This window comes from Panthera leo, chromosome C1, assembly GCF_018350215.1.
Source record: "Panthera leo isolate Ple1 chromosome C1, P.leo_Ple1_pat1.1, whole genome shotgun sequence".
Classification (NCBI taxonomy): Eukaryota; Metazoa; Chordata; class Mammalia; order Carnivora; family Felidae; genus Panthera; species Panthera leo.
Window position 1 is genome coordinate 11,439,827 of NC_056686.1, and position 23,333 is coordinate 11,463,159.

Genomic DNA, 23,333 nt, shown 5'->3' on the forward strand with positions numbered 1-23,333 from the left:
CCGGACCCCTGCCTACTAGGGACCCCCACCCCGGCGCGGCCAACGCCGGAGTCCCGCAGCAGCTCCCGCTCCTCGCCTTGCGGGCTGACGGAGATGTCTGACCTACAGAGGGGTTGGTGTGAGAGCAGAGGTTCGACCCAGGCAGAAGTCTTGGTAGGTGGTGTAGGTGCATCTCAGAACTGGGGAGACACTACGAGGTTCCAGGCGCCTCTCACCACGGACTTCCAGATCTAGAAACTAAAGGGAAATAGCAAGCGCGCATTTTTTTCTTTTCTGTGGTTTCCCCCCCCCCCCCCCCTTTTTTTTCTTTTTGCGGGGTTGGCTAGAGAGGATGGTGTCTGAAAATAAGTTGGTGCGCCTGTTTTGGCTCCTTCGCCTTCCTGGCCGCTTTCAGCCGTCTGGGGTCCCTGGGCGAGGAGGACGGTGGGGACCGAGGGCTTGCCGGGGAAGGCCCACCTCAGGTAGGACGGTACCCAGTTCGCGTCGGAGCCCGACAGCCTCAGGCTCTCTGCCTCCGGGGCCGCGCCGGGTTAGCGCGTAGGGGCCGCCTGTAAAAGAGACTCCCTCCCACCCAGAGTTCTTTCCTCGGTGCTTAGGAAAAAGCGAGTCTTTTAAGATTAGAACACGTAGCTGCTTTTTTAAACTTCCCAGAATACGTTTTGTGTGTGAAGTATGGGAATCCGTGTTGTTTTTTGATCCGTCTTTCTTCTACGGTAGTATTTAGGCGCTTGCTTTCTTTGTGAAATATACGTGTACCGTAACGGATAGAGTCCTCGGCATCAAATGCTGAAAGTGACGGTTTACTTAGGCTCGGTGCAAAATGAGAAGGACTGTAGCAAATCTGTGACTGCCTTTGAAAATTACTGTATTTTCCGATATTCACAATCCTCAAAGATTTTAAGTTTGGTTTCCTCTTAATTCCCCTTACTATCTAGTGAGTGAAGGAAATTGTGGAGCGCCCTTATTAGTGAGTCACCATGGGAAAAATAGATTGCGTCGCTTGCTCTTGAGCTGCTTGGATAAGGAAATGGAAGCAGAGGCAGCCGCGCTCCACTCTGTCTTTTAAATGGAGGATCATTGATTCTGTTGGTGGTTGCTGTTACTGGGGTATTAAATCTTCACCGCTGGAGCGCGCGTCTGCGCGTGTCCGCGTGTGAAAAGGAGCCGGCAATAGTGAGGCCATTCATAACCTGCTAGCGCTGTCCTAGGCAGGGCTGGGGGAGGCGCGCTTCCAGGGACTCTCCCGGTGTTTACTACGTTGTGCTGAGAAACCAGGCAGGGCGAGGCAGGCAGCAGAAACTCACCTCTGTCCATTGTGATAAAGGGGATCGAGACCTTGGGCTCAGTTGGGAGGCAGATGGGAACTTTCTCTGCCTGGCGCTGCTCCACCCATCACCCCCACCCGCAGCCCCAGTATCTTCACTGCTTTAGTGGGAAAATCTTGGAGGTGCAGATTATTGGAGTGGAAGAACCACTTAGATGTGGTCACTTTTAACCCCTGGTGGACTTTGTCTGTGGGTCTCTGCCTGGGAAATTCGTCTGTGCCGACGTGCAGACACGTGCATTGCAGCATTCGCTTTGCTCCTCAGTGTTCTGTGGCCAGACGTGTCATTTCGCGTTATGCACATTCCAGAGACATTGCATGCCTCTTGCAGGGAGTTTGACCCCTCTCAAGATGAGGGGTTAGAGAAAGGAAAGAGGAGATCGTGCAGGGGAGTTTGGGGAGGTTTTTAAGTGGTTGGTGCTGCGGTCCGGCTTGTGTGAATGACTTTCTAAAATGGCGGCCAGGACCCACTTTATGTGGGAATCAGCCGAGCAGATCTCAGAATGCGCCGAGGGAGGAGGGGGCGGAGGATGCGAGCTGCCTTCGAAAGCCGAGGTCTGGAGGAACGTTACTGTATTCAAGAGGGCTTAGCCGGCACAGTGCTCGCGACTGCGTTTAAAGGAGTATCTCACCTATTGCAGAGCAAAAGCAGATGCTGCTGATAAAAGCAGATTATTTTAAAACTAAGCAGACCGTGTGTCCACCAAACTCCATTATTTTAAAAGCGACATTTAAAAACTTTAAACAAACGTTCTTCTTTTTAAATAGGCATTGCATTCTTATGGGTTTAAAGACTAAAAGATTTACAGAGAAAAATTTCCCCTTCACCCCTGACCTCGGGATTCCCAGTTCCCATTCTCCCACTTCCTACTGACAGGTAATCTCCATTTTTGGTTTCTTGTTTATTCTTAAACATGTACAAGAAATGTTTTTGCTTCTCCAGCTGTGGAGCTAAATGGACCCTGTTTGGAGGAATTCAAAGCGTTTTATCCCTGTTGTAAAACATGTTTTGTAAAATGTGTGATTGCTACCGGGAGGAAAATGAAATTTGAGTAATTTAAGTAAAAGGGATAAAAAGGTAGTTGTACCAGAATGACAGCTCTGCAAGGAAATTTAAGGATACTCACTTCTGGTGTTTTCTAGAAATCAAAATGCGAGAAACCCTACAATGCCTTTTACCAGCTTTTTCCCTTTCCCCAGCTAATTACATTAACTGATAAGTGTTTTACAGGATTAAGAGGTGTAGACTGGGAATACATTATATAAAACGTTTTCAAAATGATTATTCTTGTAACACTGATTAGGCTTTTGTAGTAATTTTTTTTTTTTTTTTTTTTTTTTTTTAAGATTAAGCCAGTTAGTTTAGGGAGCTGGCAGTTTAGAGGTACTTTGGGGGGGGGGGAGTGGGGGAAGGGTCAGAACCAAAATTTTTTTTTTATTATTTACATTTTGATCAGTGTTTTTGGTGAAAAATAGATTGAGAGAAGGATGCTGATCTGGCTTTTTTTCTTCCATACTAAAGAATGACTAAATCTTTAAAGTGTAATCAGGGCATTTTCAAAATTTGGCTTTACCCTCTTGCGATAAGAACACATTTGTTGTGTTCATTATCTTTACAGCTTTTAATATGCTGGTTGAAAAAAATTAAATGAGGACTATTTCTGAATCAGATTTTAGTTAACAAAGATCTATTGCAGGGACTGAATTTGCACAATAGAGAAAGTCCTTTCCTTTGTATGTTAGCTGGGTGGAAGGGGGGAAGGGAGGAGTTACACAACAATTGGTTGCTGTCTTTTAGTTGTAAGAGAGGTGTATGCAAAGATGATTCCCTGAATTAGAATGAACAAACGAATAGAGCCTTTTAAAGAATCTAAAATTCTTTATATCTTATTTGTAGATAATAAGTAAATTGCATATTCAGGTTCTTCCCATGTCCAGTTACTGAGAATACGTTAAAGATTGTGCAGATATAGAGCAGGGTAGCAGCTTATGTATAAAATTTGTCAAAGAATGAGACCTATTTAAAAATGTATTTTGGTTTTGCTAATTTCAAAGGTCTTCTTTCAGTGGTTTTCTGAGCTTAAATCTCTGGAATGTATGTTATGTGTTACGTGTATCTGGATATCTTTACTTTTGGGACACAATAAAAATATAGTGGAAGAGTTTCCATTTCTTTAGTATTCTATAACTAGATATATTTTTAGACTTAAAACAGATTTGACTCACCCTAGCCTTACATCATTGCTACGTCGTTTCTTTTTTAGAGCCTAGCCAGTTTCTATGTAGAAACATCTCTGATTTTGAATGTTATAATTTTGATAATCTGTTTTCATGATGGGCTTTTGTACGTTTTAAAAATAAAAAAATCAGTTATCTTGAGAAATAGCATTAAAAAATCACATAGAATGCTTGAAATGTTGTTTTTTTACTTCCTGAGTAGAATGTCTCTGGCAGATTAGAGGAAAACAGGGCTCAGTGCCCGGAAGAATGGTGGTGTTTGACTTGTGTAGAGGGCACCTTTTTCCAACTACCTTTCTTGTAGACTGGTGATTGCTCAGGCATTGTATTGTTTGGTATGCTCATGAAGCGAATTCAGGCTTGATTTATGAGACACTTTTAATCCTGTGAGCACTCATGCTTTGGGAAAATTTATATACAAGTTATAAAGATAGTGGTAATGTGAAAGTTTTTCCAAATAGTCTTCTAAGTCTCACCTTCTCGTTTGAAATTTTGCTAAAATTTAAAAGTTTGCAGTAGTTCTTGAAAACTAGTATATCCAATTGGAGATGGTGTATTTCTCTGTTACTTTAAAAAAATCTAGTGTTTGAGCTGTAGTTAACTAGTCCACAGCATTTAGAGTAAGCATTGTAGTCTGCAAATTCCTTCAGTGTATATATTTATTGAAATTGGGCTCCTGAATTTCCTTATTGGATGATTTGAAATAAATGTGCAAGCCCTTGAAACTGACATATATATTAGTCTGCTGAACAAGGAGACAAAACAAAGTAGTATTTTTCTGTAGTTAAATTTCTTACCTTCCTTACTTACTTTATTTTTACTTATTATTATTTGCCTTAGAGCTACTCATATTGTGAGTGAAAATAGCATACTCTGTTGTGGAAACCAGTTAGAATGTTTAAGTATTTTATTAGAAACCATATAATTTTTGTGTACTATCTAATTGGTTTTCAGTGTGTGGAAATACGCTTTGCCATAAAAAAATGATCTCGGTATAATTCTAGAGTATTATAATATTCAGGTTTTCCCCCCCTACATTATGTCTGTGTCTGCTAAATTGAAAATGGTAAACATCTAAAAAACCCACAAAGGAATATCTCTTTCCTGACTTAAATTTAGTGAATTTTTGTGTTTAAGGAGTTCATCTTGAGTATAGAGATGAATTGAAATTTAGCACAGTTAAAGATTTTTATTATAGGGGCACCTGGGTGGCTCAATCAGTTAAGCATCTGACTTCAGCTCAGGTCATGGTCTTATGCTCCATCAGTTCGAGCCCCACTTCAGGTTCTGTGTTGACAACTCAGAGCCTGGAGCCTGTTTCAGATTCTGTGTCTCCCTCTGTGTTTCTGCCCCACCCCGGCTTGTGCTTGCTCGCTCTCTCTCTCTCTCTCTCTCTCTCTCAAAAATAAACATTAAAAAAAAAAAAGATTTTTTATTATATAAAGAATTGCTCCGGTTCTTAGAGTTAAGGAATATTTGTGGGAACATTCAATGGGAAATACTTACATTGCTTATCACTTTCTTCAAGAAAATAGTATCATGGTATTATCAACATGGTAGTATGAATAGTACCTGTGGTTTCACCAACACAAATCAAGTGTTTTCATATTTCACCTTACATTTGTTGCACACATTCCTTTTCACTTCCCCATTTCTGTGTGAATCATTTATGCTTATCACGATTTGGAAACTAAAGTAGCAATTAGACCTGCTGCTAGGTACTTTAATGCATTAATAAAGATGCATATACATTACTAATTTATGTGTAAAAGTTATACTTTGGAGAAATTTGAACATATACAAAAATAGAAAAATAGTAAATGAATCCCACGTACTCCTCATTCAGCCCCAACAACCGTCAATCGTGGCTTGTCCTGCCTTATGAAGAAAAATAAAGCAAAGGAGGGGATGGAGGGCCATGTTGGTGGGGGGAGTAAGTAAGGTCTCTTTGAAAAGATGGCATTTGATACATCAGAATGAAGGCCTGTCCACACTTAGATCCAATTCTTTCCTACCAGTGTTATTTTTTTCCATTTATAATTTATTTTGAAATAGTTCATGAATGGTGCAAGGAATTCCCACACCCCTTTCACCCAAATTCCCCAATTGTTAGCATTTTGATACATTTACTCCATTAACTTCTCTTTCTTTTTTTTTAATGTTTGTTTATTTTTGAGACCAAACATGAGCAGGGGAGGGGCAGAGAGGGGGACAGAGGATCAGAGCCCCATGCCACTGAAATCATGACCTGAGCAGAAGTCAGATGCTTATCTGACTAAGCCACCTATGGACCCCAGTCTTACCCTAGTTTTCATGTGCCTGGTAGTCTTACGTAGCATGGATCTTTCATTCTGCAGAATGACCCTCCGCCTGAGTCTAGCCAGTATATCCTCCTGACCAGATCATGTCATGCATTTTTGGCAAGAATACCACAAATGATTCTGTGCCCTTCTCACAGTAACCTATAAGGAGACAGACGATATGGATCCATCCCACCACTGGTGATAGTTTAACTTTGCTCACCTAGTCAAGTTAATGTTTTTACTATTTCCCCCTTTGTATTTGATTAGCATTTTATGGGGAGATATTGCACTATTATGCAGATAGTCTTTGTTCCATTATCAAGCCTATAGCCACTAGCCTTAGTATCTAATGATAAGTCTTGCCTTTATTATATACTGCTGTGATTGCTTCTATATTTAGTCTTCTGTAGACACAAACTTTACATGTGTATATAATACTCACGATTTCTTTCTTTTTTTTTTTTTTTTTTTTTTTCAGTTGAATTTTAGTCCAGGGTTTATTTGATACCCAAATTGTTCTAGATTTGGCCAGTGCAAGCTCCTTCAAACAGGCTACTGTGTCCTTTTGATATCTTCCCATTACTCTTTTGAGCATTTATTGTAGGTACAACAAAGACTTACCATGTACTTTCCTTGCCCCAGTCCTGTAATCAACCATTTCCTCAAGAAGTCCTGGGTATTTTTTAGTGTAGGATGGTATTGAGAAACCAAGATCTGGATGCTCAGTTTACCCTTGGCTACAAAGCTAAGATGTGTGTTGTGTGTATATACCTCTGTGTGTGTGTGTACACACATTTTCATGTATATGCCATATCTGTATCTCAGGGTCACATTGTTAAAAATATTCACGTGCTCCAATACACAAGGATTCTTTCTAACCTCCCATTTCCAAGTTTGTAAATTTTTAAACAATGTTTATTTATTTTTGAGAGAGACAGAGCATGAGCGGGGGAAGGGCAGAGAGAGAGGGAGACACAGAATCCAAAGCAGGCTCCGAGCTGTCAGCACAGAGCCCAACATGGGTGTCAAATTCACAAACCGCAAGATCATGACCTGAGCAGAAGTCGGATGGTTAACCCACTGAGCCACCCAGGCACTCCGTAAATTTTTTCTTGGACAGAAACCTGTCTCCAATTCCTCTCAGTATATTTACTTATTTGCCCAGTTATATTCTCAGTGTAGCACATATCCAGATGCCACCTCTAGGCACATTTCTTTGGAAAACCAACATTTGGGGATGAGGGACAAGGAAACAAAAGGAAGGTAGGACTGGAAATGACTTGAATGTTTTTGCCCTCAATTTTTTCTCTCATAGGAGACAACTTGTGGATGAGTAAATTTACCTGCCTCTCTGGTTAAAACCCATTTAGAACTATCCCACTCTTAAAATTTTAGTTTTGGTTCTAGTTCTACCACTGACTTTGTGAGATGAAGTTAATCACTGGATCAGTCTGGGCTTTATTATATGCTAGGTCACATAGAAGAGGGGATAGTGAGAAAGGAGCTTGTTGGGAATAATATTAGGAATTATCAGTGCTTCATTTATTTATTTTGTTGTTACTCACTTTGTGTGGTATCTCAGCAAAATTTGCCTTGGCCCTACCTTCCTCCAAACCTGTGGACTTTAGCATTTTTTAAAAAATTGAATTATAATTGATGTATATTTGAAACTAATTATGTTATGTAACATAATGACTTGGTACTTGTATATACTTCAGTATGACCACCATATAAGTCTAGTTAACCCCTGTCACTATACATAATTACAAAAAAATTTTTTTCTTCTGATAACGACTCTTTATTTTGAAGATTTTATTTTACTTTTCTTAAAGTGTTTAATTATTTTAGGGGGGAGAGAGAGAGTGACACAGAATCCTAAGTATGCTCTGCATGGTCAGCGCAGAGCCTGGCACAGGGTTCGAACTCAATAACTGTGAGATGATGACCTGAACCGAAATCAAGAGTTTCGTGCTTAACAGAGTCTTAATACAGCCCCACGACTATTTTCTAACTACAAGTTTGTACCTTTTGACCCCCTTTCAATTCACCCTTCTGCTCATTCCTCCCACCACTAATCTGTTCTCTGTATCTATGAGTTTGTGTTTTTTATTGTTGTTTTTAAGATTCTACATATAAATGAGATCACGTTATTTCTCTTTCTCTGACTTAGTTCATTTAGTGTAATGCCCTTAAGATCTATCCACATTGTTTCAAATAGCAAGATTTCCCTCTTTTTATGGCTGTATAGTACTCTATCGTGTATGTATGCACTACCTCTTCCGTATCTGTTCTTTAGTCCATGGATACTTAGGTTGTTTCCATGTGTTGGCTGTTGTAAATTATGCTGCAGTGAACATGGGGATGCACATATCTTTTCAAATTAGTGTTTTCATTTTCTCTGGATAAATACCCAGAAGTGGAATTGCTGGATCATATGGTAATTCTGTTTTTAATGTTTTGAGGAACCTTCATGCTGTTGTCCATGGTGGCTGCACTCAGCTTTATTTTTCTTCTCCCTCTTGATACTCTTGGTCCCCATCCAAAGGGTTCCTTAATGAGTTAAGACCCTTATTCTTTGGCACAAGGGAATGGTGGAGTTTGTATTATTTTGAAGTAGATTCCAGACATCTTACTTTATCCAAAATATTTCAGTATTTATGTCTAGGAGATAAGGAATGTTTGAAGATCTGTATTCCTTTTTTTTTTCTTTTTTTTTTTTTAACGTTTATTTATTTTTGAGACGGATAGAGACAGAACATGAACAGGGGAGGGTCAGAGAGAGAGGGAGACACAGAATCTGAAACAGCTCCAGGCTCTGAGCTGTCAGCACAGAGCCCGACGTGGGGCTCGAACTCACAGACCGCGAGATCATGACCTGAGCTGAAGTCGGACGTTTAACCGACTGAGCCACCCAGGCGCCCCTCCTATTTCAAATACCCAGTCAGTATTCACGTTTGTAATTCTTTTAAGAATCTTTTTTTAAAAACTCAGTTGCTGGGGCACTTGGGTGGCTCAGTCGGTTGAGCATCCAACTTCAGCTCAGGTCATGATCTCTCGGTCCATGAGTTCAAGCCCCGTGTCGGGCTCTGTGCTGTCAGCTCAGAGCCTGGAGCCTGCTTTCAATTCTGTGTCTCCCTCTTTCTCTGCCCCTCCCCTGCTCATGCTCTGTCTCTCTCTCTGTCAAAAATAAATAAACATTAAAAAAAAAATTAAAAAAAAACAAACAAAACTCAGTTTCTATATAAGGTACACAAATTATAATTGGCAATATGTAATTTTTAAAATTTTTATTTAAAAAATTTAAAAGGGGGGAAGGAGCACCTGGCTGGTTCAGTTGGTGGAGCATGTGACTCCTGATATCAGAGTTATAAGTTCAAGCCCTACATTGGACATAGAGAGTACTTTAATAAATAAACTTTAAAAAGTTGTATTGAGGGGGTGCCTAGGTGGCTCAATTGGTTGAGCATCTGACTCTTGATTTTGACTCAGGTTCATGATCCCATGGTCATGGGATCAAGCCTGTGTCCTGCTCCACACTGAGCATGGAGCCTGCTAGGAATTCTCCCTCTTCCTCTGCTGCTCTCCTCTGCTTGTGCTCTCTTTCTCTCCCTCTCTTTCAAATTAAACAAAAAATTTTTTATTAAAAATTTTCATAAAAATTTTTATGAAAAATTTTTATGAAAAATTTTTATGAAAAATTTTTATGAAAAATTTTTATTTATTTTTGAGAGAGAGAGAGAGCACAAGCAGGGGAAGAGCAGAGAGAGAGGGAGACACAGAATCCGAAGCAGGATCCAGGCTCCGAGCTGTCAGCACAGAGCCTAACACAGGGCGCAAACCCATGAACTGTGAGATCATGACCTTAGCTGAAGTCGGATGCTCAACTGAGTGAGCTACCCAGGCACCTGCCCCGCCCCTACAATTTTTTTTATTGAGGCTTAATTTACAGTACCTATTTTAAGTGTAGAGCTTGTTGAATTTTGAGAAATGTAGGCTTGTTGTAACAACCACTACCATCGTAGTCATGATACCACAGTTTGTTTACTTATTTTTTTAAAGTTTATTTATTTTGAGAGAGAGTTGGGGGGGGGGTGCAGAGAGAGAGAGGGAGATAGAATCATAAGTAGTCTCCATACTGTCAGTGCAGACCCTGACGTGGGGCTCGAACCTACAAACCGTGGGAATATGACCTGAGCCAAAATCAAGAGTCTCATGCTTAACCGACTGAGCCACCTAGGCACCCCTGTTTATTTACTTATTAATGAACATTTTGATAATTGAAGTCTTTTAATCCATAGGTTTTTTAATGTTTAATTTTTAAATTTTATTTTAGAGAGAGAGAACATGAGTGGGGAGAGGGCCAGAGTAGGAGGGGGAGGGAGAGAGAGAATGAATCCCAAGCAGGCTCTGTGCTCAGAGCAGAGCCCAACTTGAGGCTCAGTCCCATGGCCCTGGGATCATGAGCCAAAATCAAGGGGCACCTGGGTGGCTCAGTTGGTTAGGCAGCTGACTCTTGATTTCGGCTCAGGTCATGATCTTGCGGTTTGTGGGTTTGAGCCCCACATCTGGCTCTGTGCTGACAGTGCAGAGCCTGCTTGGGATTCTGTCTCCCTTCCTCACTGCCCCCCTCTCCCCCCAAATAAATAAATAAACAAACATTGAAAAAACGATTTAGAGAAATCAAAAAAGAAGTCAAATCAAGAGTCAGGTGATCAACCGAGTGAATCACCCAGGTGTCCCTAATCTGTAGGTTTATTATTTTTAATATTTATTTTTTGAGATAGCATGCGCACAAGCAGGGGAGAAGGCAGAGAGAGAGGGAGCGAGAATCCAAAGCAGTCTTCAAGCTGTCAGCACAGAGCTCAACTCAGGGCTCGAACTCACCAACTGTGAGATCGTGACCTGAGCAAAACCAAGAGCAGTTCAATTAACTGACTGAGCTACCCAGGTGCCCTGCTAATCTATAGGTTTTGTTTTTATTTTTATTTTTTGAGAGAGAGAGTGTGTGAGCAGAGGAGTGGCAGACAGGGAGACACAGAATCTGAAGCAGGCTCCGGTTTCTGGGCTGTCAGCACAGAGCCTGATGCAGAGCTCCAACTCATAGACCGTGAGATTGTGACTTGAGCTGAAGTCAGATGCTTAACCTACTGAGCCATTCAGGCGCCCCTAATAGGTTTTTTTTTTTTTTTTTTTTTTTCAACGTTTTTTATTTATTTTTGGGACAGAGAGAGACAGAGCATGAACGGGGGAGGGGCAGAGAGAGAGAGACACACAGAATCGGAAACAGGCTCCAGGCTCCGAGCCATCGGCCCTGAGCCCGACGCGGGGCTCGAACTCACGGACCGCGAGATCGTGACCTGGCTGAAGTCGGACGCTTAACCGACTGCGCCACCCAGGCGCCCCATAATAGGTTTTAATTTGGTTCTCTACTTACAACTTTATTTGTTGCTAACCAGGTTGATTGTTCTGTACAGTTTCTTGCTGTGTGAATTTTGCTGATAACGTTGTCTTTTGGTATATGTTAATATCACCTTTGTCCTCTGATTTTTTTTTTTTTATGAATAGAATTATATATATAAATATTTTAATAGGGGCACCTGGGTGGCTCATTTGGTTAAGTGTCCGAGTCTTTCAGCTCAGGTCATGATCTCAAGGTTTGTGAGATGGAGCCCCACGTCCTCTGCTAACAGTGCAGAGCCTGTTTGGGATTCTCTCTCTTTTCCTTGGGATTCTGTCCCTCCCCCGCTTGCTCTCAAAATAAACACTTAAGAAATAAAAATATTTTGATACTGTATTTCAATATAATCGGTTTTCTTTATTGTTCCGTGTATTTTAATTTCAATAATACTATTCTGAGAAAGGATTTATAGGTATCACCAGACCATCAAAGCATTCCAGGGCACAAAAAGGTTAAACATTGGTTTAATTTTTTTTTCTTTTTACGTTTTATTTTATTTTTTGAGGGAGACAGATTGTGAGCAGGGGAGGGGCAGAGAGAGAGGGAGACACAGAATCCAAAGCAGGCTCCAGACTCTAAGCTGTCAGCACAGAGTTTGATGGGGGGCTTGAACCCACAAAGTGTGAGATCATGACCTGAGCAGAAGTCGGATGCTCAACCTACTGAGCCACCCAGGTGCTCCAAGAATGATTTAACTGCTTTTTTTTTTTTTTTTTTTTTTTTTTAAGTTTCTCCATTTTGTGAGAGAGCGTGCTTACACGTGAGAGAGAAAGGGCGGGGAGGGTCAGAGAGAGAATCCTAAGCAGGGTCCACACTGTCAGTGTGGAGCCTGACGCAGGGCTCAAACCCACAAACTGAGATCGAGAATCAAAATCAAGAATCTGACATTTAATCCACTGAGCCACCCAGGCTCCCCTTAAGTATTGATTTTAACTTTGACATAGAAAGGTTGAGCTGAGAAAGTTAAAATCTTCAAAAAACTTTGACTAGAAAGCAAAGATTGTGTCCTGTGAATAGCTTGATTCCCACCCCTCCTTTTTTTTTTTTTTTTTTTTTTTTGTGGTTGCATTCTTAGTGATTAGAACTGCTGTTTTTATCATGGGTTGTTTGTTTTGTTTTTCAGTTCTTACATTCCCTTCTTACCCCTGGTTTTAGCTTACGAATAATGGAATCTTTAGATTTCTAAGGTTGTTCTTTTAGTCAGGTTGAATTCTTTGAGTGATCTGAATTTCAGGCACATCCATAGTTAGAATTACATGCTGTAATAGGTACTGACTTCTTCTGGTGGGCCAGACTTTAGTCAGAGAAAACTAGGTTTGCAAAAATCTTAAGTTTATAGAGAGCACTTAAAATTCAGGTAGTATGTGATGCTGTATATAAAATAAGATGCTTTAAGTCTTCATTAACACATATATTAATCTAAAGTGGGTACATTTAATTTCTCCCAGAAACTCAGTGGGTGATTTTATAAGATTCCTAGGGTCTTTCCAGTTTAAGAAATCTTGTTATAGCTGTCATTCTTCCTTATGCATAAAGGTTACTGGAATGCTATAGTTTTTTTTTTTAATTTTTTAAATTTAATTTAACTTTTTAAAATCTTATTTCTTAAAATTTACATCCAAATTAGTTAGCATGTAGTGCAACAGTGATTTCAGGAGTAGATTCCTTAGTGCCCCTTACCCATTTAGCCCATCCTCCCTCCCACAACCCCTCCAGTAACCCTCAGTTTATTCTTCATATTTGAGTTTCTTCTGTTTTGTCCCCCTCCCTGTTTTTATATTATTTTTGTTTCCCTTCCCTTATGTTCATCTGTTTTGTCTCTTAAAGTCTTCATATGAGTGAAGTCATATGATTTTTGTCTTTCTCTGACTAATTTCACTTAGCGTAATACCCTCTAGTTCCATCCACGTAGTTGCAAATGGCAAGATGTCGTTCTTTTTGACTGCCAAGTAATACTCCATTGTATACGTATACACACACACACACACACACACACACCCCACATCTTTATCCGTCCATCCATCGATGGACATTTGGGCTCCTTCCATACTTTGGCTATTGTTGATAGTGTTGCTATAAACATGGGGGTGTATGTGTCCCTTCGAAACAGCACACCTGTATCCTGTGGATAAATGCCTAGTAGTGCCATTGCTGGGTCATAGGGTAGTTCTATTTTTAGTTTTTTGAGGAACCTCCATACTGTTTTCCAGAGTGGCTGCACCAGCTTGCATTCCCAAAGAATGTTACAAAGTTTTAAAAAGTATATATTAAACTTCATTTGGATTATAAAAGAGTTTAACATCTACAAGTAGTGTTGTATCCATCATACAAAACATTGGTGTTATCAGTTACTTTGAAATGAATCATTCTAATGAGCTATGCTCCTCAATCAAAAGTAGCCTTTCTGAGGCTCAATCAGTTGAGGTCCAACTTCGGCTCAGGTCATGATCTCGCAGTTAACGAGTTCAAGCCCCACGTCGGGCTCTGTGCTAACAACTGGGAGCCTGGGAGCTTGCTTCGGTTCTGTGTCTCCCTCTCTCTCTGCCCTTCCCTGTTCGAGCGCTGTCTCTCTCTCTCTCTCAAAAATAAAAACATTAAAAAAACCAAACAAACAACTTTTTGGGTCAAGACTTAAGTGGTATTTGTAAAGTTTTAAATAGTTTTAAATTATATTGCAGTGAATTTTTTAAATGGTGTATATGTTTTGTTACACCAATCTGAAGTATAGGGATATACTCTAGTTTTTCTTATCACCCACACCTCTCTATAAGTAGCGCTTTCCACAGTGGTTTTTGACACAGATCATCTTTTTCAGCATAGGTTTGCTTTGTCATTCTAAAAGTAGATGTATAAAAGGAACTTTCATCACAGCTTTGGGTCTCACGGGGTTATGACACTTGATTTCCCTTGTGTTGATCTTACTGGAAATTTTGTTTTAAAAATGTTTTTCTGGGGCGCCTGGGTGGCTCAGCCGGCTAAGTGTCCGTCTTCAGCTCAGGTCGTGATCTCACGGTCCGTGAGTTTGAGCCCCGCGTCAGGCTCTGTGCTGTTAGCTCAGAGCCTGGAGCCTGCTTCAGATTCTGTGTCTCCTTCTCTCTCTGCCCCTCCCCCCATCATGCTTTGTCCTTCTCTCTCTAAAAAATAAACAAACATGAAAAAAAATTAAAAACAAATGTTTTTTCTGAGTTTTTTTCCGAATGTTTTTATTCTTCCTAAAAGACTTCTTGTTTGTAGAAAAAGCTTTTTAGTTTTAGAGATTAACCAGATTAAAATGTTGACTGGGGAAGTTGGCACATTTAACAAAACGATTGGCATGGAGACTAAGGACTTTTTTTTTTTTTTAATTTGATGGGGTTAATTTCATGCCAAGGTTCTGTATTGGGAAGCATATTTACTTAAAAGTTTATAAAGCAATGGAACTGAGCAAAAAAAAAAAAAAAAAAAAAAACAAACACCCAAAAACTATAGGCCTTTTAAGATACAGGAGTGATACTGTGAGCTCATTTCCTAAATCTGAGAGTAGAGGTAGTCTTCAGAGTTTACAGAAATACTCATAATGGTGTATAAAAAAGAATATGGAATTTATGTATGTTAACAAAAGGTGGGATACGTTTTGTCTTGATTCTATTTTATCTTAGCAACCATGTAGTATGAAATAAGGATAAAAGTCACTAGTCAAGTGAAATATTGGAAGTATTCATAAATTTCCCAAAGTCGTTTTTTAAATTATCATTTTACTAAGAAGTTAGTCATAAGGTTAAAAATGAATTTCTTCTCAGCAGTTGTAAGTAATAGTCCTATTAAGTCAGGTAGGAAGCACGTTTTCAAAGAGCCCTTTGCATTCTGACTAGGAATTCTTGATGTAGATTTTTGCTATTTTTTATTCTCTTGGCTTCTGCCACTTCAACTTTGTTCTCTCCAGCTTTCCCTTTTTTTCTTTTTCTTAAGTTTATTAAGGGAGGGAGGGAGAGGGAGAACCCAAGCAGGCTCTTTGCTGTCGGTGCAGAGCCCCACGCTCGATCCCAGGAACTGGGAGATCACAAACCAAGTTGAAATCGAGTCGGATGTTCAACCCACTGAGCTGCCCAGGCGCCTCAGCCTTCCCCCTCCCCTTTTTTTGTTAAACTTTTTAATGTTTTATTTATATGTGTATGTGTGTTAGAGCGAGCACGAGCGAGAGCGTGCATGAGCAGGAAAGGAGCAGAGAGAGATGGAGACCGAACCTGAAGCAGGCTCCAGGCTCTGAGCTGTCAGCACAGAGGACCCATGCGGGGCTCGAACCCATGAACCGCGAAATCATGACCTGAGCCAAAGTTGGACACTTAACCGAATGAGCCACCCAGGTGCCCCGGCCTTCCCTTTATTTTGATCAGCTTGCCTTGCTCCTTTTTCTTCACCTAACTGCTTTATTCATTGTCATTACTTTAAGAAATGGTTGATCATAAATAATCATTTGCTTCTATTTACAATTATACTTGAGCTTTCCCCAGAAAAGTCCTGTGTAAATCAGACACATTAATGAAGTTATTCATGAATTATTGTGAGAACAAATGTCCAGAAGTTAACTTGGTGGTCATCATATTCTTGCACTATATAATTTGATTCTTGCAGTACAGACTCCTTTCTCCTTTTCTCTAGAGAAAAACTTTATGAATTAGTTCTAAAATTGTCTAATAGATTCAGACTTCCTATTGATCTCACCAGTAGGATCTAAAGATTACAGAATCGGGGAGTCCGGCTGGCTCAGTTGGAGGAGTGTGTGACTCTTGATCTCGGCATCTTGAGTGTGAGCCCCATGTTGTATGTAGAGATTACTTAAATAAAAATGTAAAAAATAAAAATTTATAGAATCTTTGGAATTTTTTCTCATAATTGAATAATCTTTCAGAGGTGTACGTATTAGTTGAGCATTATCCTTTTGTTAAAAATTAAAAATTGTTAAAAGTTAAAATTTTGAATAAACTATGCCCACCGTGGGGCTTGAACTCAAGACCCTGAGATCGAGGTGCATGCTCTACTGACTGAGCCAGCCAGGCACTCCCTAAAATTAATTTTACTTAGTAAATAGTTTCTCATTAGATTGGTGTGAAATAATGCATTTTTTTCACTGACGTAATGATGCCTGTAATAGTTCTGAAGAATTTTGTCATTCAAGGCTTTACCTTGAAAACATTTTTCTCAAGAGTGAGTCATCAAATTTTCTTCTCTTTTTAAAAAAAAATTTTTTTTTTTCAACATTTATTTATTTTTGAGACAGCATGAACAGGGTGAGGGTCAGAGAAAGAGGGAGACACAGAATCTGAAACAGGCTCCAGGCTCTGAGCTGTCAGCACAGAGCCCGACGCGGGGCTCGAACCCACGGACCGCAAGATCATGACCTGAGCCGAAGTCGGACGCTTAACCGACTGAGCCACCCAGGCGCCCCAATCGAATTTTCATGTACAGCATTCTAGACACTCACCATGGATTAGGTTAACAAATGAGTATAGTTTTGTTGCTCGAATTAAGTTCTTCGGTTTTCAGGTTTTCTTAGACCCTCCTAAGTAGAACCAATAAATAGTTTTTCATATGTAAAAAGTAATCTGTGATCATAGCAGCATTATTCACAATAGCCAAAAGATGGAAGCAGCCATAGTGTTAATGACCCATGAATGGATAAACAGAAAACATACAATGCAATATCACTCAGCCTTAGAAAGGAAGGAAATTCTGACCCATGCTACAGATGGATGTACCTTGAAGAAGTTATGCTCAGTGAGGGAATCCCATGTCTGTGTGGATTTCCTGTATGTACACCTATTAAATTTGATTTTCACCTGTTTAAAAAAATTACGCTAAGTGAAATAAGGCAAATCTCAAAAGGATAAATATTGTATTATTCTACTTATAGTAGGTACGTAAAGCAGTTAAATTCATACAAAGTGAAATGGTGGTTGCTTTGTTTTTTTTTACGGTTATAAGCAGTGTTGCAGTAAGCAATCTTGTATACTGTTTGCAGACACATGCAATTACATATACATGATCAATCCCTGTGAATGGAATTTCTGGGGATGTGTACTTAGTTCTAATCGATACTATAAAATTATCTTCCTAAGAGGTTTTCTAATTTATACTCCTGCAGAGAGTGGTATGAAATGGCTATTCTACTCAGGCTAGTACTTCGGTATTACTAATTTAGGTCTTTGTGTTATGTGGTACCTTTTTAAAAATTCAGATTTTTAAAATTCGTATTTTCAAAAGTTTGAGTGAAATTTAGCAACTTTTTTGAGTGTATTTCTTTTGTTTACTATTTGTGTGTATGTGCATATCTTATTTGTTTATTTTTATGTAATCTCCACACCCACTATGGGGCTTGAACCCCAAACCCCAAGATCAAGAGTCTCCTGCTCCACTGGCTGAACCAGCCAGGTGCTCCCTATGTGTATGTGCGTATTTAAAAAGAACTTTATGTTAAAATATTTTGCCTGTTTTTTTTGTTGTTGGGGCCTCTGTCTCCCTTGATTTGTAAGAGCTGTTTGTATATTTAGGAAAACATTTTATTTCTCATGTGTTACAAGTATTTTCTCCCATTTTTTGACAGTATTTTGCTGTTAGGAACTGTAATTTTTATGTGGTTTATGTGGTATTTTTCTTTATGATTTAGAGGTTTTACCCCGGGGCACCTGGGTGGCTCAGTTGGTTAAGCATCCCACTCTTTTGGCTCAGGTCATGATCTCATGGTTTGTGAGTTCTAGCCTCCCTGCCTCTGTCAGGCTCTGTGCTCACAGCATAGAGCCTGCTTGGGATTCTCTTTCTCCCTCTTCTCTCTGCCCCTCCCCAGCTCTTTTTCTCTCTCAAAATAAATAAAGTTTAAAGAAAACAGAGAGGGGATCCTGGATGTCTCATTTTGTTGAGTGTCCGACTTCGGCTCACGTCATGATCTCCTGGTTCAGGTTTGAGCCCCACACTGGGCTCTGTGCTGTTGGTACAGAACCTTCTTCTGATCCTGTTTCCCTCTCTCTGCCCCAACCCTGCTCGAGTGCACGCACCCTCTTTCTCTCTCTAAAAAAAAAAAAAGGTTTTACCCCATGTTGAAAGTCTTTCCCAGACCCAAGATTATACAACAAATTAATAGGTTTTTTTTGTTTTTTGTTTTTGTTTTTGTTTTTGTTTTTTTTTTTGCTTTGCAGAGAGATAACACATATTGGCAAACTGTTACAAATCATTCTTCTCCTCCTCTTGTTTTTCTCCAGTCCTCCCCTCATCCCTCCAAGTAGAGAAGCATCTCTCAGGGTATTAGCTTTTTTTCTCTAGTGAGACTAGGGCTGTCTTTTGCTGGCTTTAGGGATTCTCAGTCTGTCTTTTGCCATCTTTAGTAATTATTTGTACTTAGGCAAAAGAAAGCATGATTAAAACAAGAATATATTGTTTAAAAATAGCTTTAGATCTACTTTCTATATAAATTTATTTCACAGTAGATTTACTGAAGGAAATTCTGTGTCATTGTGACATGAAGGTGGCAGATAGTGGTTGTCATCAGTAGTGGGTTACTTATCTTCCCAGCCAGGCATACTTGAAATAGAAAACGTCTTCCGAGTGTGCCCAGTTATAGACAACACAGCATGCAGTTGATTTATGTTTACATAACAGATGCTCATGACTAAAGGAGATACAAAATCTTTTGTATTAAAGGACAGCGACAGGCACTATTTTATCATACATATATTTCTTATGACTGAGACAGCCAGGAGCTCCTATATTTTTTCTTTTATTTATTTTTTATTTTTATTTTAGAGAGAGTGGGAGTAGGGGAGAAGGGCACAGGGAGAGAGAAAATCTTAAGCAGGCTCCATGCTCAGTGCAGAGCCCAATGCGGGACTTAATCCCACGAGCCTGGGATCATGACTCAAGCCAAAATCGACACTCAGATGCTCGGGGCGCCTGGGTGGCTCAGTTGGGTAGAGTATCCAGCTTCAGCTCAGGTCATGAGCCCCACATCGAGTTTACTGCTGTCAAACTGTCAGCGTAGAGCCTGCTTCAGATCCTCTCTCCCTCTGTCTCTGCCGTTCCCCTGCTTATGCTCTCCCAAAAAATGTATATTAAAAAGAAAACAGAGAGATGCTCAACAGACTGGGCCATCCAGATGCCCCATCTTTTTCTTTTAGTAAGTTTTATTGAGATATAATCCACATTCCATAACACTCATCCTTTTTTTTTTTTTTTTTTAATTTTTTTTAACATTTATTTATTTTTGAGACAGAGAGAGACAGAGCATGAACAGGGGAGGGGCAGAGAGAGAGGGAGACACAGAATCTGAAACAGGCTCCAGGCTCTGAGCTGTCAGCACAGAGCCCGACGCGGGGCTCGAACTCACGGACTGTGAGATCATGACCTGAGCCGAAGTCGGACGCTTAACCGACCAAGCCACCCAGGCCACCCAGGCGCCCCCATCCTTTTAAAGTGTACAGTTCAGGAGTGCCTGGCTGGCTCATTCGGTAGAGCATGTGACTCTTGATCTCAGGGTAGTGAGTTTGAGCCCCTTGGTGGCTGTAGAATTTATGTACTATATATATATACACGTATATATGTGTACATATATGTACATATATGTGTATATATATATATAGGTATATGTATATATGTGTATATGTATCTTTAAAAAAAGGCATACAATCCAGTTGTTTTGAGTATAATCAGAGTTAGGCAACCATCACTACTAATTTCAAGAACATTTTCATTACAGCATAGTGAAACTCTACGTGCGTTAGCAGGCACTCCCCATTCTCCCTTCTCCTCAGGCCCTGGCAACCACTAATCTGCTTTATATTTCTATGAATTTGTCTGTTTTGGATGTTTCATATAATATATGGAATTACACAATATGTGACTGGTTTTTTTTCACTTAGCATAATGTCTTCGAGGCTCATCCCTTTCTGTGGCCAAACTGCATTCCATTGTATGGACATACGTATACATGCACATATACATACATCTATGTAAAAAAATTTTTTTTTAAATTTTTAACATTTATTAATTTTTCAGAGACAGAGACAGAGTGTGAGCAGGGGAGGGGCAGAGAGAGAGGGAGACATAGAATCCGAAGCAGGCTTCAGGCTCCGAGCTGTCAGCACAGAGCCTGATGCGGGGCTCGAACCCACAAACTGCGAGATCATGACCTGAGCCGAAGTCGGACGCTCAATGGACTGAGCCACCCAGGTGCCCCTATGTAAAAAATTTTTTTGTTCAAACCATTTATTGAGGGGTTTCAGGAGAAGGTGGAAAGGCTGGGAGGACAGTGAAATCCACACCATCATCCAGATGAGATCTGCCCAGCTTCATAGTCGCTGAGTGCCATATCATATGTTTTTTTAGGTAATACATTTATTTATTTTTTAAAGTAAGCTCCATACCCAGCATGGGGCTTGATCTCACGGCCTCGAGATCAAGAGTTTCATGCTCCACTAGCTAAGCCAGCCAGGTGCCCCAACCTTTGCCCGTTCTTAAAAAAGATTTTTTTTAGGCTTTTTTTTATTTACTTTGAGAAAGTGAGCACACAAGCGGGGGGAGGGCAGAGAGAGAAGGAGAGAGAATCCAAGCAGGCTCTGCACTGTCAGCACGGAGCCCCTCTTGTGGGGCTAGAACTCCTGAACCGTGAGATCATGACCTGAGCTGAAATTAAGAGTCAGACGCTCAACCCACTGAGCCGCCCAGCCGCCCCTGTGTATTTTTAAACTGCATTCATTTTTAGGTTTAATTGTAAGAGCTCTTTACCAGATACATAGTTTGCAAGTATTATTTCCCTGTTTTTGTGGGTTTATATCAATTTTTGATATTTGTTTTTGGATAAAATAAGACCATTAACTTTTATCATTGTCATGCTAATAATGTAAATTTATTTTGTCATTCTAGGTCACTGTTAAAATTTAAGTTTTACTTTGGGCTTTAATTTAACTGTTATAACGAGACATGTTACAAATACCTTATTTGGCTATGTCCAAATTGTAGGCATTTTGGAATCTAAGTATGTGATTCTGAGTTATACACCACATTTAATGTGTTGAAATCTGGGGATATCAGTAATTGTGAATGAGGTAGCTTTAATATCTACCTCTGTTAAATTGATGACAAGCAATAGCTTTAATCTTAAAAGATTGGAATTGTACACTTAAAAATGGTTAAAATAACGACTGGCAGGCTCAGTCGGTAGAGCACATGACTCTTGATCTCAGAGTCGTGAATTCAAGCCCCATGTTGGGCATAGAGCTTACTTTTTAAAAAAATGGTTAGCTTATATTACATTTTATCACAATAAAAATGTTTTTTCACCCACAATTCTATAAGAAAAATGTGGCCAGCTCTAATTAGGTGCTCTTACAACATAACAAGTTGCTGAGGATTCTGTCTTAGGGATCGCCTGAAGTATTTCCAGTCACTGGTATAGGAAGTAAAAGTCTGACATAAGAGGGGAAACTAGCCTTTTGGTATAAATATAAGATCAAATGGGTTGATTTATAAATTAGCAATTCCTTTGTAAAAGTTATTGCTATGGAAAGATAATTAATGTGTTGATGTTACTGTGTTATTCCAGATAGTTTGGTAGTTGTAATGGATGTATTTATGACCCAACTGTCTGAGTTTGAAAGATGAATGATTTTGGATCTTTTTATAGTGTAAAAAACAAACACACGTTTTCTTGTCTCTGCTATTGATTGATTGATTGATTGATTGAGAGACAGCATGAGCAGGGTAGAGGGGGCAGAGGGAAAGAGAAAAATATGAAGCAGGCTCCATGCTCAGCACCCAGCCTGATGTGGGGCCTGATCCCAAGACCCTGGCATCATGACCTTAGCTGAAATCAAGTCAGATGCCCAACCGACTAAGCCACCTGGTGTCCCTCTTTTCTCTGCTATTCTAGGTAGCCTAACCAAGCTTTAATATTTATCTTTTAGGCCTTTTTATACCTTATGACATGTTCATTTGATCTTTGCTTTGTTTCTGTCTGTGCCTATTGGCCATTTGCTTTTGAATAAGCAACATGTTGGCCATAATGGGATGGAAGGGTGGGAAAGTGGGAAATACACAAAGCTATTGGTAGTTTGATAAAATATATAATGTTTGGAAAATGATATTTTGCATTTTACATGAGTAGATGTGTAGGTTAATTGCATGCCTCATCAGAGAAGCTGATATTCTTCTTGTATATAATTCTATAACTCTTCCTTAAAAAATTTTTTAGTGTTTTTTATTTATGAGAGAGAGAGAGACACAGAGTACGAGCAGGGGAAGGGCAGAGAGAGGGAGACACAGAATCAGAAGCAGGCTCCAGGCTCCCAGCTGTCAGCCCAGAGCCCAACGCGAACTGCGAGATCATGACTGAGCTGAAGTCAGAAGCTCAACAGACTGAGCTACCCAGGCACCCCATAATTCTATTAACTCTTACCTGGGATAGCAGGACAACATTGAAGCTTTAGAAGGGATCTCTTTACCTGAAAATGCAGAAGTAATGTTAATAATCATAAAAGACTCAGAGGGGATCTTTTAACTCTAGGAGTTAACTGGGCAAAGTAGATGTAGAATTTGATTGTATTTTCTAAGCGGAGTGGACCTGTTGTCTTGTTTCAAAAATGACTTGGGGAGGATTGTTTTCTGTAGTAGGAGGCTTTGTGTGAAAAGGAAGTACTGTATGTGGCTGTTCTTTACTATTGCTTATTGGTAGGGTCTGTTGCAAAAACTAGGATTAAAATTAATCATTGAATTTTAATGGTAACCCAGCCATTAATGGTTGAGTACAGTGCCTTCTTGGAAAGAAGAGGTATTGAGAGAATTCATTGGGTTTTAGCATACTAATGTCTTTAGCTTTATGTAATGGTGTTGCTTTGGAAATTATAGAGTAAGCTTCTTGTAGAGTTGATAAAAACAGTTTAGAATAGGAGGACTCTTCACCTATCAGGACTAAATTATAATTAAATTCCCTGAGACTGGGGATCTTTGTTTTGCTCCCTGATATGCATCAAGTGCCTAGAACAGTACT

General features: G+C 39.8%; 1 protein-coding gene across 3 annotated transcripts in view; it reads left to right on the forward strand.

Annotated features, from left to right (window-relative positions):
• Positions 1–23,333, forward strand: part of SPEN (spen family transcriptional repressor) — a 91,000-nt gene that overhangs the window by 667 nt on the left and 67,000 nt on the right. Inside the window, exon 1 of one of the 3 annotated variants that reach the window (XM_042952071.1) lies at positions 89–153. The exons of the other annotated variants lie outside the window; for them this stretch is intronic. The gene's annotated coding sequence lies outside the window, so the exon portion shown is untranslated. Of the gene's footprint in view, positions 1–88; positions 154–23,333 lie in introns of those variants that run through there. 3 annotated transcript variants of the gene reach the window in all.